The sequence below is a fragment of the Amblyomma maculatum genome, chromosome 1 (assembly GCF_055883805.1).
Source record: "Amblyomma maculatum isolate TAMU_Amacu chromosome 1, ASM5588380v1, whole genome shotgun sequence".
Lineage (NCBI taxonomy): Eukaryota > Metazoa > Arthropoda > Arachnida > Ixodida > Ixodidae > Amblyomma > Amblyomma maculatum.
Window position 1 is genome coordinate 436,454,982 of NC_139344.1, and position 20,008 is coordinate 436,474,989.

The 20,008-nt window shown below is 48.4% G+C and overlaps 1 pseudogene; it reads left to right on the top strand.

Annotated features, from left to right (window-relative positions):
• The first annotated feature begins 424 nt into the window (after nucleotides 1-424).
• The window catches only part of LOC146209474 (uncharacterized), a 159,323-nt pseudogene continuing 139,739 nt past the window's right edge, over nucleotides 425-20,008 (top strand).

The following is a 20,008-nucleotide window of genomic DNA, read 5'->3' on the forward strand; positions in this document are numbered from 1 at the left end:
ACAACGTAGAAATTTGCATCGAGCCTTACACAACTTTCAAGGCACGGATGATGAACTCATGGATGAACTCACGCGTCGCTATATCTGCACTTCGAGAGACGCAGAACCCTCAAATCCAGAATACCGGGGGGAACCGAACGAAGACCTAGATAAAGACTTCACTTTAGAAGAAATCATAGCAGCACTAGCAGATATGCGCCGAGGTACAGCCCCGGGACAAGACAAAATTACGGTCGGACTTCTAACCAACCTCGGCACGGAGGCACTGCAGCAACTTACGGATTACGTTAACGAATGCTGGCGCATCGGCACCATTCCACAGGCATGGAAAACAGCCAATGTACACTTTATCCCCAAACCCGGCAAGAAAATCAGCATTGAAAACCTACGCCCCATATCCCTCACGTCGTGCGCAGGCAAACTCATGGAAAAGGCAGTCCACGCACGTCTCTCCAACTATCTAGAGAACAACGAGCTACTGCCACACACGATGTTTGGATTCAGAGCACATCTGTCCACCCATGATGTGCTTCTGCAACTCAAACGCGAAGTCATTGATCCAGCACGCAGAAACAGTGACCGAGCACTTCTATCCCTCGACCTCAAAGGAGCGTTTGACAATGTCAAACATTCCACAATCCTCCAAAATCTCCAGACCACCAACTGTGGCCAGCGAGTCTACTCATACATCTATGATTTCCTTAAAGACAGAACAGTCAACATCAGCATCGGCACTAAACAAACAACGCAAGTGAAGATGGGCACGAGAGGCACTCCGCAAGGGGCAGTATTATCCCCACTTCTGTTCAATATTGCACTCCGCAATCTTCCACCTCTTCTAAATCAGATACAGGGCATACGACACGCCCTGTACGCTGACGATATAACCATCTGGACAACTAGGGGTAGTATGGGAATGATGGAAGAACAACTACAAACAGCGGCAACAACAGTTCAGAATTATGCACGAGCGTGTGGACTAACCTGCTCTCCCGAAAAATGTGAACTCCTAGTCTTCCGCCAGCACAAAAATCAGGCCACGATCGACATCCACGTTGACAACTCACCCATAAAGGAAGTTCAGACCGTTAAGATACTGGGTCTATGCATCAATAACAAGGGCAACAACCACCTCGCCATCCAGAAACTCCGCCTCGTGAGCGAGCAAGTCGGCAGGATGATCGCCAGAATAACGACGCGGAAATCAGGGATGCGCGAAGAAGATACTCTCCGACTGGTGCAGGCCTTCGTCGTGAGCCGCATCGTCTATGCGGCACCCTACCTTCGTCTCAAGAAGTTTGACATCAAGAACCTCGACGTCATAATCAGAACAGCCTACAAGAAGGCCCTGGGCCTCCCTCTTACGACATCGACGGACCGGCTTTTACGACTGGGCGTCCACAACACGGTAGACGAGCTGATTGAGGCACACCTCACGGCGCAGGTGGTACGACTCTCCACGACTCTGACTGGCCGACAAGTCTTGAACGATTTGAACATCAATTGCCCCGAACAGCTAGACCCTAAAAGCGACATCCCAGCCTCATGGAGAGGACAATTCAAGGGAACTCCATTACCGAGGAATATGCACCCCGACTTTCACCAGCCAAGAAGACAAGCACGAGCGGAAGCTATAAAAAGGCACTACGGCGGGCGCGAGGGCGTGTTCTATGTCGATGCTGCGGGTCCTGAACAGGGAATGGCGGCCGTTGCGGTAGTACACCAAGATAAAACAGTGGATGGACTAATATTACACAGCCATGACACACTGGCTGCGGAGGAAGTGGCAATTGCCCTAGCTGCGACACACACTACCTCAGAATACATTCTTACAGATTCACAGACAGCATATCGCAATTACCTCAGGGGCAGGATTGCACCGCTAGCAGCTAAAATCCTGCAAGATAGTTACACCCGTGGCTACCAACCCATGGATAAACACTTAGTATGGGTACCAGGTCACCAGGGCATCCCAGGGAACGAGAGCGCACACGCCTCAGCCCGAGCATTTCTCCCCCGGGCACCCAATACGGATCTCGTGGAACCTCCTATCCCATTGCTAACTTACACCGAAATACTTCAGCACTTAAGATTATCTCGCCGGGTCTACCCTCCACCGGCAAAGACACTAGACAAAGGGGAGGAGATACACCTCCGCAAGCTACAGACCAACACTTTTAACAATCCACGCAGACTACACGCAATAGATCCAGAGTCATTTGACTCACAATGCAAATTCTGCGGGGAGAAGGCGGACCTATACCATATGGTGTGGGCATGCCAGCGAAATCAGACTGTCACTATTAATAACCAGCCAACGCAGGAGGGGTGGGAGGCAGCTCTGACCAGCTCGGACGCAAGGGTTCAAAAAGAACTCATCGGAAGAGCGCGGACAGCAGCCTACGCCAATGGGGTTCCGGACTGAGGACTCCAACCGCCGCTACAACCTCCTAATCATTTTCATTAAAATATTTTTACCACCACTAGGAGGCGTTAGCACAACAAGCATAAACACCATTTGAAATTGATTTACAGGATAGAAAAGGCGCACTGTCTGTCATATCTGATTGATTGATTTATAGGAAGGGAAAGGCGCGGTAACTTTCTCACTTGTTTCCTGTGGACACCTCAACCGCGCCTTAAGGGAAGGGGAGAAAGTGGGAGGGAAAGTGGAAAGGGAGAAAAAAAAAGAGCCGTAGTGGAGGGCTACGGAGTAATTTCGACCTCCTGAGGATCTTTAACGTGCGCTGACATCGCACAGCACACGGAGGCATGTTTGTTTCGCCTCCATTGAAAAGCAGCCGCCAATGTCGGGTTCGAACCCGGTACTCCGGCACAGTAGTCGAGCGTCTTACCACTGCACCACCCCGGCGGGGCTGTCACAATTCTCCGCGTACACATGTACCATGCCATAAAGGAAAGAAGGAATGTGAAACAGTAGTCACCCTCTTTACAATTCTCCGCGCAGACATGTACCATGCTATAAAGGAAAGGAGGAATATGAAACAGTAGTCACCTTCTTTACTCGAAGCATCATTCACCGCCACATTCGGAACCAATGCGCAGCAGAATGCGGCACTAAGGCTTTCACCTTTCATCAGCTAAGTCGCCAAAGTGTGTTATTTTTAATGCGAAAGCATTACTTCGCTATGTTCACAAATTTCTATCCGCAGATCGCTCCCCCAGGCCATGTCCATAGCTCGTGTCCGCAGGCGGTGTCCGCAAGCCGCGTCCGCAGGTCGCGTCCGCTCCCCCAGGCCGTGTCCATAGACCGTGTCCACAGGCGGTGTCCGCAAGCCGCGTCCGCAAGCGGCGTCCGCAGGCCGCGTCCACAGGCCACGTCAGCAAAATCGTGTCCGCAGAAGGTGTAATTGAAACGTGGTAGAGGTAAGAGTGATGTCAATCAATAGAGGGTGACATAATGTTGTGTCCGAAAAATAATTAGACCAATAAGTTAATTAGGTAATAAATAGAGGCAGAATACGCAAATTATGTCCGCAGCAGTTGTAATTCTGAAGGGGTATAGGTTAACGAGTGGTGTTAATCGATAGAGGGAGACATAATCTTGTGTCCGAAAAAATAATTAAGTATAAAAGTAATTAGGTAAATAATTAGAGGCAAAAATGTTATAGTAAAGGCGAAAAAGTTCTAATTAGAAAATGGCTTGGCGCCACACTTGCATGTATCAAATACTATAGTAGTTAATTAAATTCGTCAATTAAGGTGACGTCAAGGATGTCACGTTACGCAGCCAAAAGTTGAGGCGAAATTGTGCATAGGAAGGATTAGCGCGTAATTTGAAAATACCGAGAATGAATGAATGAATGAAAAACTTTATTTACACGAAGGGAATTCTCCCGGCGTTGGTGGGGCCCTCAGTCCAGGGCCCCAGTGGCCTTTGCCGTCTTGCGCGCTCTGTCAATCAACTTGAGCTGGTCGTCAGGCGTCGAGCAGGACAGCGCAGCCTCCCACTGCTCCGGTGTTGGTGTGGTGTTTATTGGTGGTACCTGTGTTTCCTGACAGGCCCATGTCCCCCCATGTGAAGGGACTCAAAAATACCGAGAACTAAAATGGATAAACAACATGAGGCCCATATCACCTTGTCTGTGAGAGCTCATGAAAAATGTGGTCCAAGTCAGAATCTCTAGTCATATGGAAACCAAGGAACTCTGGCCAGTGGAGATGGTAGGGTACAGGCCGGGATTAAGCGCACAGGATGTCCTGTTCAGATTAAAGCACGACATCATGGACGCTCCCGAGAACAATGCGTCATATAGAGCCATCCTGGGACTCAATCTCACTAAGGCATTTGATAATGTTGAGCACAGAGCCGTTCTCGAAGGCCTCAACTCGGCTGGAGTGGGAAGCAAGTGCTTTAACTATGTCGAAGATTTCCTCACCCGCAGGAAAACTGACGTTAGCTTCGTGGGACTTAGGTCCGAGCCCATCAGTACCGGGAGAAGAGGAACGCCCCAGTAATCTGTCCTCTCCCCGGTACTCTTCAATTTTGCAATGAAAGATATCTCGTCCCATCTCAATAAGATAGAAGGCATCAAACATAGCATCTATGCAGACGATATAACAATCTGGACCTATCGAGGCTCCAGCGCCGATATATCGCAATAGGCTGCAGGAAGCGGCGTATATAGTTGGAAACTACGCCCTAGAGAGAGGACTATCTTGCTCTCCTCACAAATCTGAACTTTTCTCAATGTGCAGCAAATAACAACTGAACAGAGAATCCCACCTACAGCAACTACACAAACCAGTGGAGGTATACGTGGGAGGGAGCAAGCTACCGAGAGTCAGCACTATTAGAATCCTGGGGTATTTCCTACAGCAGAAAAGGAAAAGCACCACCATCCTGAAAAAGCTTCAGACGTATGTCCACCAGGTAACGGGGATATTCAGACGAATCTCTCTCAGGAACAAAGGCCTCAGAGAACATTGTCTAATAAAACTGCTTCGTGCCTTTGTAATCAGCAGGATAGCTTATGCCACTCCCTTTTTCTATCTCAATCCTGGTGAAGTAGAGAAGTTAGAGAAAATGATCAGAATGTCATTCAAAAGGGCTTTAGGCATCCCCCTAACTCGTCGACAAAGACGCGTCTAGCTATGGGAATGCATAATACCTGGGAAGAGATTCCTTAAGCGGTCAGGGAGGTCCAGATTTGGCGGCTCAACTCCACTGTAGTGGGCCTAAAAGTACCGCAAGAACTAAAGCTTCAGTCAGGTGAGCCACCTTATGTTGCTGAACTCCTGGAACTTGAGACGCGGAAACTATACGCGTAACGCTTTACTAGCTGAAGAGGCTGCGATAGAGCTGGCATGTACAGGCACTATAAAGCCAGAACTATCCTTTCAGATAATAAGGCGGCTGTTAGGAACTTCAGCAAAGGCCTAATTTCCAAGCAGGCGGCCAGTCTACTGAGAAAGCACCCGCTAAACCGGTAGGTTTCAGTCATCTGGGTTCCAGCTCACGAGGTTTACCAGGCAATGAGGCTGCCCATCGCCTCGCTCGAAATGTATACACCCGAGCGGCCATGACACCCTGCTACCCGGAGACAAAGACCCCCTCATCACCTACAAGGAGCTCTCTGAGACACCCAGACTAAACGGCAAGATCTGTTCACCACCAGATATGTACCTAATACCCTCAGAATGCAGGGCCTGGCGAAGTATTCAAGCCAATCGTTTCTTTCCTCATGTTACTCTGCATAATCATTTGACAGGGAACCCAGAGGCTTGCAATCTCTGCAACGTACCTCTGAGTCAAACTCACCTAATCTGGCTATGCCCCGATTCTCCGGGAGCTAAAGAGACTGATCCCCTTGATCAATTTACCTGGCAGTCCTACATCCGCAGCCGAAATGTGGATGAACAAAAGATCGTCCTACGCCTGGCGGAGGCTTACTCCAAGACCTTCTCTGCGGCCACGGTGCGTGAGAGCCAGCAAGGAGACCCTCTCCCTGGCTGAGCCCTGCCCCGAGGTCGATGTCGGTGTAAATAAAGTCTTCTCACTCATTCACTCAAACAAGAAGTGAATTAATATGATGCCAAGGATGTGACATCACGCAACCGGAAGTACAGCCGAAAATGGCACAGGAAGGGATTGGCGCACAATTTAAAAGTAGCAAAGACTAAAATGGGTAAACAAGAAGTGAAGTAATGTGACGTAGAGGATGTGACGCCACGCAACTAGAAACAGAGCCGAAAAAGGGCATAGGAAGAGATTGGAGAGAGAAGCCTGCAAGGCTGTGAAGCAAAAACGGCAATCTACTGTCCACGGAGACCTAGCCTGAATAAGACAACTACGTTTCAGCTTTCGGAACCACTTACATCTTTCTGCGCTGAGCTTATGGCAGTTCAGGAGGCACTCTGCTCTGTGACTTCTATAACCATGCTCCCTACAGCCCACGTTGTCATCCGCACTGACGCACTTCAAGCAGTACGTCTGCTCTGACGTGTCAGCCGCTGCCCTAAAATTTGGCAGGACATCCACCAGCTTGCGGCGCGCATCCCACAATCAATACGCATTGAGTGGGTCCCACGGGATCTGCTGCCTTCCCAAAGTCAAGCTGATTTTGCGACCCGCCTCGTGAACCAAGACGCATCAATCTCACGGCTTCTCGAAGTCGACGACGCTACCCTCCTTTTGTCAAGAAAGGAGCACCTCCGGCGCAGCACACGTGCACTTATCCCTCCGTGTGCGATATTTTTTCCCCGCGGTCTCACCCGTGCAGAGGAGGTAGCGCTTAGGAGGATCAGGGTCGGTGTTGCCCTTACACCAGCTGTAACTAGGACGTGGTCTTACTTCCAACACTTATATCCTCGCCCAGGATGCCCGATCTGTAAAAACGAAGATGTCGAGGCCGACATCCACCACTTGCTGTGGAACTGCCCAGCACTCAAGCCAACACGAATCGGCACCTGGGCATAGCTGGCCTTTCAGCAACTAATCTGCCTCAGATGTCACTTTGACGCAGGGACCTCATCATCGCCCACTTCTGGACATCCTAAAATCAGCCAACCTTTTTCCATTCATTTAATCATTTATTCACCCTTCATCTCATACCCTACTGATGCCCTGAAGCAATAAATATCGACTAAAAAAAAAGGAGATTGGCGCGCTATTTGAAAGTACCAAAAACTAAAATTGGGTAAACATGAAGCGAGCAAAGCAACTAGAAGAAACGAGAAACAACCAACAACAGCATCCGTGCTTTCGCATTACTCCAATGCAAATTCTGCATTGCTCTTCATTTTTTGTATTAAGAATTGCCCTTTTATTGATCACTAATTATGTCACCGTAAAATTCTGAACACTAATTTCAAAGTAACGAGTTATATATCATACAGTCAAAGTCAAGATAATGTATCAAGTTCTTAGACATTTACTGACCTCTGGCCAATCCGCAGCTGTTGGTGGTTGCTATATGGACGGAGTGAAGAAGAAGAAGAAGAGTAGCGTTTCTGGGCGACATATTGGGTACATTATTACGTCCTCCATTCTACATTTATGTGTGGACCAGGGAATGTTTGAAAGCACGAGAATGCTTTTGCACTGATAACTCATTAATCTCAGCTACCTATGCACAGACAAGAGGGGTGCTCCAGGGCTCTGTGCTCTCACCACTCCTTTTAATTATAATATGTGATATTCAGGTTCATCCTGATGTCACTGTATATGTATATGCAGAGTACATTGCATTCTTCACCTCGGCAAAAGATATTCATAACCTCTGTCGTTCACTACAGGCTTACCTAAATTCGCTTGAGGTCTAGTTGGACAAAATAAATTAGTTTTAAATGTGTGAAAAGTAGTCTGCTACTTTTTAAAACCAAACCCTCCTTATATGTTTCGTTAAACTATCGCTCAGATGTGATCCCTCGAGTGCAATCTGCGCTATTTTAGGCATTAAGTATGACGCTATTATGGATTGGAGGCCTCAGATCAAGTCTGATGTTCGGAAAGGTGAGCGTGGCCTTTTTAGGCTCAAAGAAATAAGTAATGGGAAATTTGGTATGCGTTGAGATACTCTTCTACTTTTGTGCAAAGCCTATGTGAGAACGATACTGGCATTTGGCTACATTCTTTTTTCTGGGTGTCCGAGATATAAACTGCATCCTTTGTTGCTTTTAGAGAGACGGGTGCTGCGTCTCTGCATAGGGCTTCCACAGTCAGTCTCTACCACTGTTCTGTACTTGGAGGCCCTCATTCCGGACCTTAAGTCCCGTTTCCGCCTTCTAACTGTTAGATCATTCTTGCGATCATTTGAGGCTACTCCCGGTGTGGCTATGCATATTTTTGTGTCAAACCCAGCCCTCTTTCTCACTCACCAGTGGCCAAGGGTCTGCATGCCCCAGGTTGTTTTTACGCAGAGCATTTTAGCAAGCATTGGTGTGGACCTTGGTTCTATATATCCTATTGGTTGCTCAACGTCATTTGTGGATATAAACTATGATTCTATATTTCCATCTAATGTGAAGCACGTTAATATCCAGTCTCCTATGTGATTACCTTGAAAATTTCCCTGATCACACTGTAATTGCCACTGATGCGCCTGTGACTGCGCAGAAAGTAGCGATTTCAATTTTTTTAGAGTCTCTCTCCTGAAGTTCTTCGGTGCGTACCCCGGATTACACACCGATATTTTTAGCAGAGTTTATGGCAATTGGGCTAGCACTACTAAAGGTTCTCTGCAATCAATCAAAAATAATTTTTCTATCAGACTCTCTTTCTGTTTTGCGGTCACTGGAGTCAGCACGGGATTCTCTTTTGAGCCGCTCACTAAAGTATTTCATACCGGGTTGAGTGAAAAAAATACGCTCCATCTGGGTCCCCGGTCACTGCGGTATTTTCAAGAACGAAGTGGCAGATTTCCCGGCTAATTCAGCTCTTGATGCATCTGTTTTATGTACCATCCTTAATATCACCATTTTTGGAATGTCCCGTTTTAAGCGTTATCGATACCTAGCCGCTTCATACAATGATCCCTTGCTATCTACAGCTCGCATCTCATATACTCATGGAAAGTTCATTCATGTAAATCACGGCAGTGTGAGGTAGCGATGACTCTCATGAGATGCAGGATTCCTCGCCTAAATCTTTATTTATGTAGATGCGGGATCAGCCCCACAAACCTTTGTGAGGCTTTCGGTGAGATTGAAAATATTGATCACTTTCTTCTCGCTTGTCGAAGGTTTTCACTTAAAAAGAGGGTGCATTTAGAAAGTTCAATTGCACGCTTCGGATTTACCTTGTCGGTCCCGCTTCTACTCTCCTTCTGTGCGAGTGCGAAAGTATTTGCGCTGCCTCAAATTTGTTAGTACTGGGTACATCACAGCTACGGACAGATTTCCTTTCTAATTGTATTCCAAATTTACAAACTTCCTAATTTTTACTGCGTATTTTTTCCTTTCAATCAATTTTGTGATCTTAAATCTTAAGTTTTTGTATAGTTGACAAGTACTTTAATGCACTAATTCAGTTTGTGTAGGACATCTGGCAGTCCACACTGAACCCTGCCCAATCCCCCTTCGTGAGTATGTGCCATATATCAAGGCAGAAGAAGAAGAAGAGCTCGTGGTATCTGACCTTCCAGCGTTTCGAGCCGTCGAAACATTGGGAGCCACAAAGAGGCAACGATTCATAAGCGCTGCAAGGTAGGCTGTGCAATCACAATCGTGCACGAAGCGTTTTCCTAGCGAGCTACGTCCTACAAACACATTATTCCGGCTCTAGGGCAATCCATCTTCTACGTAACCCTAGCCTTAGGGAGCGGTTTTATTTCATTCAGATTGTTAGAGTCAATCTGTACCTGCATCTACGAAGCATAACCCAAGATCGTCTTATTAAAATAGGTTTAGTTGGATTTAATGAGCTCTAACGTGCAAAAGCGATTCACGCTACGAGCGACGCTGTACTGTGAGGCTCCGGATTAATTCGCTCACTTAGGCATTTTAAATGTACTTATGTCGCACAGTACATGTTGCCCCTCGCATTTTTCGTGCATTAAAATCTGGGCGTCCCGGCCGGCATTACGCCCGGCTGTGCCGCTCGACAGCTGGGCCCATTACCCACTGAGCCAATTACAGCGGGGTGATTGGAAATCGTTAACATGTTTGTGTGCGTATCTGGGTGGGAGGTTCCTATGTATCAATTCTGATTTTTTTGTTGGTACTAGCAGGTTACGGCTCCTGGCGCGTACAAGTGGGTACTTTTGCAGACCTGCGTCAAGGACCAGGTCAGACCTAAAGCTGTCACTTTCATCAGGAGGTTAGCGATTGCTGCTATAATCGTAGCTCCTCGATATTGCCGAAGTACATTTTTATCAGACGTCTTGTGTTTCTGCCTCTTACGCAGCTTTACGATCAATAGCATGTCTTTTTAAGGGTCATAAATGTAAGACAGTCAGTTCATTATGACAAAGCATGGCAAGCTACTAGGACAAAATATAGATTAGGCAAGTACAGTGCTTGGCATTATAACTAAAAATAGCGATCGACATTCACAACTATAGGAGTTCGTACATGCGGTGGAGCGTGCTGGAATAATTTGGAGAACTCCCTACGCCACAACACTGAACTACTCAGGCTGGTAAACCTGAAGGTACAGCGGGCACACAGATTTATGCGCACCTACTAGAAAGGGGGTGTGCTCTTAGGTGAAAGGGCCCGAAAGGAGGGAATGCTAATTATTTCTTTACAGATCGTTGCATATGGGCTTGTTTTTTTTTTCGATAGCAGAAAAAATGTCCGATGTCATAGACAAGCATCTGTTTTCACCATTTCAGATATTTGGAACAAAACGAATTCGTGATAAGGGTAATTACTAATTGACATCCGCCCAAGCGCAGCCTGACGGCTATAAAGGAAAGAATTTTTTGCCGTATGGCTGCGCTTGGGTGGATGTCAATGAGTAATTACTCCTTATCGCAAATCTACTCCACCTTCAGGGACTCTCCTAAATATCCGATCTACATGGATTTATGCGGCATGCAACAACCTGGGTTCAACTGGATCCCAGTTCCACATGTCCTGCTCGCCATCTGATACAGCGTTTTATTTAAATACTGGTGCTATAGTAAACATTTATGTCTTTGACCAGTTTATAACGTTTCAAAAATATTATGGATGATATTGCCACGTGCCTAGCGCCGCGCGACAGCCGTGTTTGCTGCCGACGACGACGAAGCGGTGGTTGGCACGCGCTGCGCGCTGGTGCTGGACTCTGTGACTCTGTGTTCGGAACTAGAAGCCGACCTTATTCTCGGTTCCTCGGCTACGTGTACTTTCACGGCTCCCTCTGACTTCAGTCGTGACACTGGTGGAGGTGCCATCGATGATCCCTTCTCCCGCGGAAGACCCTACGCGGCCGCCTCTCGTGACCACTCCTGTTCATCGTACCAGCCGACGGCTCCGAGGCTTGTCCCCCGAGGCCTTCCCTCTTGACGAAGAGACTCTGGCTGTGGCAACGACACCGCCCGCCCGTACCATGACTGTCCCTTCCACCCCTTCGTCCTGTCTCATCCTTCAGACCCCACGTACCCCTAAACCATTTCACGGTGAGCAGTTTGAAGACGCCGAGGACTGGCTAGCTCACTATGAAAGGGTCGCGACGTTTAACGGCTGGGACGACGCTGCGAAAATGCGGAACGTCTACTTCAGCCTTGAAGACGCTGCGCGGACATGGTTCGAGAACCGCGAGGCCACATTCTCTACGTGGCCGGCCTTCCGAAGTCAGCTCCTCGGTACGTACGCCAACAGTGACCGCAGAGAATGCCGAGCGTGCCCTGACCTCTCGAGTTAGCGTCAGAACGAGGGGGTCGCAATGTACGTTGAAGACGTCATGCGCCTTTGCCATCGCGCCGACCCGTCCATGAGTGAGGAGAAGGAGGTTCGGCACCTGATGCACGGCGTCAAAGAACAGCTTTTTTCCGGCCTCGTGCGGAACCCGCCCACCACCGTCGCGGCGTTTCTGGCTGAAGCTGTGACCATGGAGAAACTGCTACAGCAGCGATTGAGCCAGTACGGTCGGCCAGTACGATCTTCACACTACCGCCGTCTGACCGAACCGACTACAATCCCGGGGCAGATATGAGCTCCCTTCGCGACCTCATTCGCACCGTGGTTCGCGAGGAGCTCCAGCAACTTCATGGATCATTTACTCCTGGCGCAGCTTCCCTGGCCAGCATCATCCGTGAGGAGGTCGAGAACGCACTCACGTACCAACAAGTACAGTCGTTCCACCACCACCCCCGAGCCCCACCGAGCGGATGACTTATGCTGATGTCACACGCCGCCCAGCCCTGCTACCTACCCCTTCGCCTTACACGCAACCTCAGGTCGCTGCGCACGCTGCGGCACCGCTGCCCCTTTGGGCAGATCGGCGCCAGGCGCCCCGGAAGACTGATCTCTGGCGCGCTCCAGATAACCGCCCTCTCTGCTACCAATGTGGCGAAGCAGGTCACCTCTACCGGCAGTGCCCTTATCGTCAGATTGGCCTTAGGGAATTTTCCCCCGACAGCCCTCGTCCACGGCCTGGTCAGCGGCCTCAGGACATCGCCGAGTACGGCACCCGCCAGCGTACGTCACCCGCCAGTCTGCCACATTCTCCTCGTCGCGAGTCGCGCTCGCCTTCGCTTCGTCGCTCTTCACCCTCTGGGTCACGGTATACCGCTGGACGCCATGGTTCCTCGAGCCCTCATCGGGAAAACTAGCTCCGGCGACCTTTGGGGGCGAGGCCGCCGCACACAGATTCGCCGTAAAGCTTCCACCGCCGCACCGCTCGATTCGCCCCGACGTCGAACGCCGAATTCCTGTCCAGTTTTCGCCGCACAGACCAGATCGCCCTGACGTCGTCCGCATCGCCGACCAGTTATCACTGCCGTGTCGCTTAAATCGCCCCGACGCAGACCACACAACTGCCGCCCAGCTTCCGTCGCCGCACCGCTTGCTTCACTCCGACCTGCCGTCGACATTTAATTGTCCCGGCGCCGACCACCCAACCGCCGTCCAGCTTCCGCCACCACACCGCTCACTTCACTCCGAACCGACGTCGACAGGCCCTGGTCTTGGCCGGGTCTCCCTGGACATCCCTATTATCGTCGACACGAAGGAGGTCAGCGCTTTAGTTGATACGGGAGCCGATTATTCTATCCTTAGCGGGCGGCTTACAAGGACACTGAAAAAGGTGATGACGCCATGGAACGGACCAGACATACGTGCAGCAGGCGGACATGTGGTTGCACCACTGGGTATGTGTACAGCCCGGGTTACGGTGCGAGGCTGCACATTTCTTGCGACTTTTCTTGTTCTACGCGAATGCTCTCGTGATGTTATTCTTGGCATCGACTTCCTTCGCGAGCACGGTGCCACCATAGATCTACCGAACCGCTTGGTGACGTTTTCCGCCAAACTGGCCACTGAAAAGCATGAGTACCGCGGGTCCCACTCCACGCTGCGAGTCGCCGATGATAGCCTCACAGTGCCACCACGCGCCAGCATCCTCGCCAGAGTTACTTGTGACGAGCCACATTACGGCCTCCGGGTTTTTGAGCCTAATGTCTCCCTCTCACTCGCCTTGGGAGTTTCTGTGGCAAGAGCTCTTTGTTTCCTTCGTGGAAGAGAGACGGAGATACTTGTCACCAATTTCTCCAATGAACATCGACATCTGTTCCGTAGCACTGTCATTGCTCACGTCGACCATCTGCACGAAGTCGCCGAATGTTTTGCTTCAGAGGAAGCTACGCCTAGCACTGAACCGGATGATGCCGTACACGCTGTCGACATCAATTCTAGCCTTTCCTCCGTTGAAAAGATGCAACTCCAAGATCTATTGCTGGAGTTTCGTGTGTGCTTCACGTCATCATCTAAAGTGCAGCAAGCGTCGGTCATTAAACACCGGATTATCACGCATGAAGGCACTCGACCCATCCATCAGCAGCCCTATCGTGTGTCTCCTCGGGAGAGAGACGCTATCCAACAGCAAGTCAAGGAGATGCTCGCCGATGGCGTCACTCAACCTTCAGCAGCCCATGGTCCTCGCCTGTAGTCCTTGTTAAAAAGAAAGACGGAACACTTCGTTTCTGCGTTGACTATCGGAAACTTAACAGTATGACAAAGAAGGACGTCTATCCGCTGCCACGGATTGATGACTCTCCGACCGACTTCGCCAAGCCAAGTACTTCTCCTCCATTGGCCTCAGGAGTGGTTACTGGCAAATTGAAGTTGATGAGAGGGACCGTGAAAAAACTGCATTCGTAACACCAGATGGGCTCTATGAATTCCGCGTCCTCCCATTCGGGCTCTGCTGTGCTCCTGCCACCTTCCAGTGGATGATGGACACTGTGCTCACAGGTCTTAAGTAGCAGACATGCCTTGTTTATCTCGACGACGTAATAATTTTTTCACCGACGTTCACGGAACACCTGCGCCGCCTGAGAACTGTTCTCGAAGCTGTCCGGTCTGCCAACCTTTCTCTCAAGCCTCAAAAGTGTCACTTCGGGTTCACCGAATTGAAGTTTCTTGGGCACATCGTGAGTGCTGATGGCATCCGAGCTGACCCTGAGAAACTTGCTGCCGTTGCTGCCTTTCCCGTCCCCGCCCTCAAAAAAGCAGTCCGACGGTTTTGGGGGCTGTGCTCGTATTATCGTCGCTTTATCAAAAACTTTGCACAGATGGCCAGCCCTCTGACTCTGCTGACTCGAGATGACGCATCATTTTCCTGGGGCGCCGAGCAGCAGATGGCTTTCGACGAGTTACGACGCCGGCTCCAGTCACCCCCGATCCTGGCACATTTCGACGATGATGCCGACACAGAATTACACACGGATGCGAGCAACGTCGGCCTTGGTGCCGTTCTAGTTCAGCACCAAGACGGGGTCGAGAAAGTAATTGCCTACGCCAGCGTGCACTTTCCCGTGCTGAGTGTAACTATTCCACCACTGAAAAAGAATGTTTGGCGGTAGTATGGGCCGCTGCCAAGTTCCGCCCGTACCTGTATGACCGACCGTTTCGCGTCATCACTGACCATCACTCGTTGTGTTGGCTGAAAAACTTAAAGGATCCTTGTGGCCGCTTAGCACGTTGGGCATTGCGCCTACATGAGTTCGATTTCGATGTTATTTATAAGTCTGGCCGGAAGCACACCGATGCTGATAGCCTGTCCCGCGCGCCCGTCGGCCCTCCTTCGTCAGATGCCACCGACGACGTTAGCTTCCTCGGAGCAGTCACTACGTCCGATCTCGCCTCCAAACAGCGTGCCGACGGCGAGCTGAGACTGATTATTGACCATCTTGAAGGTGGGCATCCTACAATACACCGGTACCTTGCTCGGGGGTTGTCGTCGTATTGCCTCCGCAATGGGGTGCTTTATATGAAGAATTCTACGTCGAGTGCGAAAACATACCTGCTAGTCATACCAGCTGATCTAAGGCACGAAATCCTCCTGGCCTGCCACGACGAACCAACTTCAGGGCATCTTGGCTTTACACGCACCCTAAACCGAGTCCGGCAGAACTACTACAGGCCACATCTTTCTCCGAGCGTTAGACGTTACGTACAGACTTGTCGACAATGCCAGCGGCGAAAAAAAACCACGCTCAAGCCATCCGGTATGTTACAATCTATTGAACCACCCCTCACACCCATCGAGCAAGTGGGCATGGACATTTTAGGCCCATTTCCTTTATCCTCGAACGGACACAAGTGGATCGTAGTCGCCACAGACTACTTAACACGCTACGCTGAAACGAAGGCCCTTGCCCGAGGTACTGCCGGCGAAGTTGCTCGATTCTTTATGAACGACATTGTGCTCAGACACGGTGCACCGTCGACCATCATTACTGACCGAGGAAAGGCGTTTACAGCTCGGCTACTGCGGGACACCTTAACTCTCAGCGATACCGAGCTTCGCACAACAGCGTATCACCCTCAGACAAATGGATTAACGGAACGACTAAACAAAACTTTGGCGGAGCATAAAATGTGGGACGAGATCCTGCCGTACCCTAGTAGCACACTTTGTTGCCTCAATGCGGCCGCAATGTTTGCTTTCAACATTGCCTTAACGTGGCTAGTGTCCTCTTTTTGCCACGTTGACGCAACATACATAAGACAACATTGAAGCAACATTGCACCAATGTTACAACAACCTTTAGTCAATGTTTAGGCAACTTCTGAAGACGATATTAATGCAACATGGCTGCAACATTTTCTTAATATTGGTACAACTTTTTATTTGCACGCATGCAACATTCCCATGACAACGTTAGTGCAATATTGCTGGAAAGCTATTGTAATGTTGCAGAAACTTTCAGGCAGCATTCCAAGCTACTGAAATATTCCGCCGCATTGATGGCCACTAGCTATCGATGCTTGCTGTTCAATAAATTTATCTTCTGAAAGGCTAAGCCATGTGCAATGGTATCGTCGTACCACAATAGTTATGGTAGCTTAAGATCGCAAGAATGAGCAACTGAACATTACTCGTTGCCACACGGCAGTGCGGTGCAGAGGAGTACAAATACCTAAAAGGCTGCACTGGACAACACAGCTTTTCCCCACTTTTCAAGTCGCTTGCTCTGAATGAGACTTTAAATGTAATATTAAACAGCTCTGTACCAGTGCTCATTTAGATGCTATAAGCTGCTGTGACCTGAAAATGGCACTGAAAGTGGTTATTCTGGCAATTAGAATGATTTATATATATGCATGTGCATTACAAATAACCATCATTTGTTTTTAGCGCTATTTTATTTGTCAAGAATTTATTAAATTAGCCTAACAGCAAGCTTGATTCCAGTATACTCATTAGCTTGACATGCAGCAGCTAGTTTCACAAATGTAAGATATTTACTTCAAGACAACCGTTTTATGCAGAAACTTGCAACAATCATACATAGCACACAGCCGATTTGGCTACTCAAGAACAGGAAGCACAAATAATGTCAGCAGTTACTAAGCACATCAGCATAGCTTTAAAATGTGCATGTCCCTCAACTTGAGTTTTACAACCATGACACTTTAGTAAATTATTAATTGCAGAAACTTGCAACAAAATATAAAACAGCAGTACTGCCTATTCAGAAAAAGGAAGCAGATATATAACATACTGAACATTTTCACAGGCACATTGGCATAGATTGAAAAATGTGCCACATGGGCCTACATTTCACAGACAAGATTTATTTTATTTAATTACTTTATAAAGTAACTTGCAACAAAGCTACAAAACAGCACCTAGGCTACTCAGGAACAAGAACCAGAGATAATGTTTTGAACAGTTACTGGGCACAATAGCATTGCATGAAAATGCACCCACCACCCCTCCCCAACTTGCATTTACAAATATAAAACACTTCAGTAAACTAGTGTGCTACACTGTTTTACACACTGTAATGTAAAACAGTGTAGACTATTTTGTGCAGAAGCTTGACACAAATATACAAAATAGGAGCACAACTTAGTTCGGTATTCAGAAACAAGCAGACGTATTATGAACAGTAGAGTCATTACGACTAGTTTAATCCTTCCTTCTTTGGACATGCGCCATTGCACTGGAAAACTACAAACAAGTATTGTCAGCATATGACTGAACAATTTAGCATGTCTAAAAATGCTAGTGCCCTGGTAGCCTCCAGCCGGTCACGATGAGGGTCTCTTCCAAATCAGGTTGTCACAAGTGAAGCTGCATCCCTGAAAAAAAAAAAAGATCGAATTGCTAAGCTAAGCATCTTGGTGGGCACATCTCTAATTTTACGCTGCTCTATGAACACAGACATGGACAGCTGTCACAACCATTATCAGGACTGACATCTGCCGAACAGTTTTATAGTTCGTCGTTAACAGCCTCTGCTATTCTTCGTCGCTGCCGGATCGACACTTCGCTTAGCGAACACTTTACCTTCTTCATGATCTGCTGTCACGACCATTATCAGGACTGACATCTGCCGAACAGTTTTCTAGTCGTCGTTAACAGCCTCTGCTATTCTTCGGCGTCGTTGCCGGATCGACACTTCGCTTAGCGAACACTTCACTCTCTTCATGATACAACGAATGTAGCACTTTACCAAACTATCACGAAGGTCATGGGTAACACATGCATATATGCACTACTGGCTTTGTGCCAGGCAACACGTGTCACAGCTCAACAACGTTGGTTAGAAATCACTCACCACTGATGTTATCCTCTGTGCAGGCCTCCGTCATTTCAGCTGAATTCTTATGAAGCCGCAATGCAACACAGCAGCAAGAACACGGCGACCACAAGAAAACTATGCTAGAATAAGGGAAACACACGTGAGCCATGGAGGAAGGAAAATGCTCCACGCACGTGAAGAATTTGCCGCGATCGCCGCTTACACGCGGTTTGGCAGGAATGGCTCTCGGCGCGGCCACGATTTCGACTTGATTTGGATTCGCGACGATCTTCATGACCATTAGGCTGCGGGGCAATAGTGAAAACAGAACTAAATTTCTTCAGCAGTTATAATTTTAGTCCGCATGTTTAATTGAAAAATAATGCAATCTCAGCAGTCTAAATATATTGCATATATATATATATATATATATGTATATTATATCTCAGTGTAACAAAAATCAGTACACTTGTACTGTTCATCGCATGCACATGACATGCAAGGTTCCACTCAAACTAAAAAATAAATAAACATTGTCATGCGGGGAAGTGACAAGGTCAATGGAGTGATCTAATACCGGCTTTTCTGTTTGGGCTGCAGAAATAGTATGAAAGAACGACAGTTAGCCCATAAAGTAAATGTTATAGCAATGTCATCGTATGTGGTTCAACATTTATACATCATTTGACAATATTGCTGCAATGTGGAAAGAACACTTTAGAGCAACATTGCCAGCATGTTACTTGTTAACATTGCAGCAACGTTATCGAATGTTGTAATTTTTCGCATTATGTTGGATAAATGTAGTCCAATGTTATCGCAACATTGTACAACATTGACAATGTTGCTGCAATGTTACAGAAACATATTGTGCTACTAGGGTATGTCATCTTCGCCTACAATACGGCGCCGCAGGAAACCACGAAGTTTACGCCTTTCCGTCTCGTATATGGCAGAGAGGCCCGCACGATGTTGGACGCGATGCTCCTGTGCGGGGAAGAAGCGGTCGAAGCCGACGCCGCCCATTTCGCAGAACAGGCCGAGCAAGCCCGTCAGCTGGCCCGCTTGCACATCAAGGAGCAGCATGCCACCGACGCTCGACACTATAACCTTCGGCACAGGGAGGCCCACTACGAACCAGGGGACCAAGTGTCGATGTGGACCCCCGTGCGTCACAAAGGCTTGAGCGACAAACTACTCCACCGCTATTTCGGACACTATAAAGTCCTGCGCCGCTTAAACAACGTTAATTACGAAGTCATTCCAGATGGAACTGTGACCGTCAGTGTTCGACGCCAGCGGCCTAAAATTGTGCATGTGGTGCGCTTAAAGCCGTACTTTTCGCGTGACTGAGCGTTCCCTGCAATTGAAACCTTGCGTTATTGTACAGTTCACCTCACGCCTAATTTTTTTTTCTCCTCTCACCTTGTCATCGGGACGATGTTTTCTTTCACGCGACAGCCGTGTTTGGTGCCGACGACGACGAAGCGGTGGTTGGCACGCGCGGCGCGCTGGTGCTGTACTCTGTGACTGTGTTCGGAACTACAAGCCGACCTTATTCTCGGGTCTTCGGCTACGTGTACTTTCACGGCTCCCTCAGACTTCAGTCGTGACAATATAACCACTTCTATTGACTGCCAATTAAAAATGCAAATAAATCGTAAAAAGAACATTGTTTCTCGCTCCACGAATGACACTATTGACTGCCAATTAAAAATGCAAATAAATCGTAAAAAGAACATTGTTTCTCGCTTCACGAATGACACACGCGCATGAGTTTCATATTAACTTAAATCTGTGGTTTAACTGTGCTGATAAGTACACATGGATCGCATCGGACAAGCATATGAACCGTGTGTGGCGCC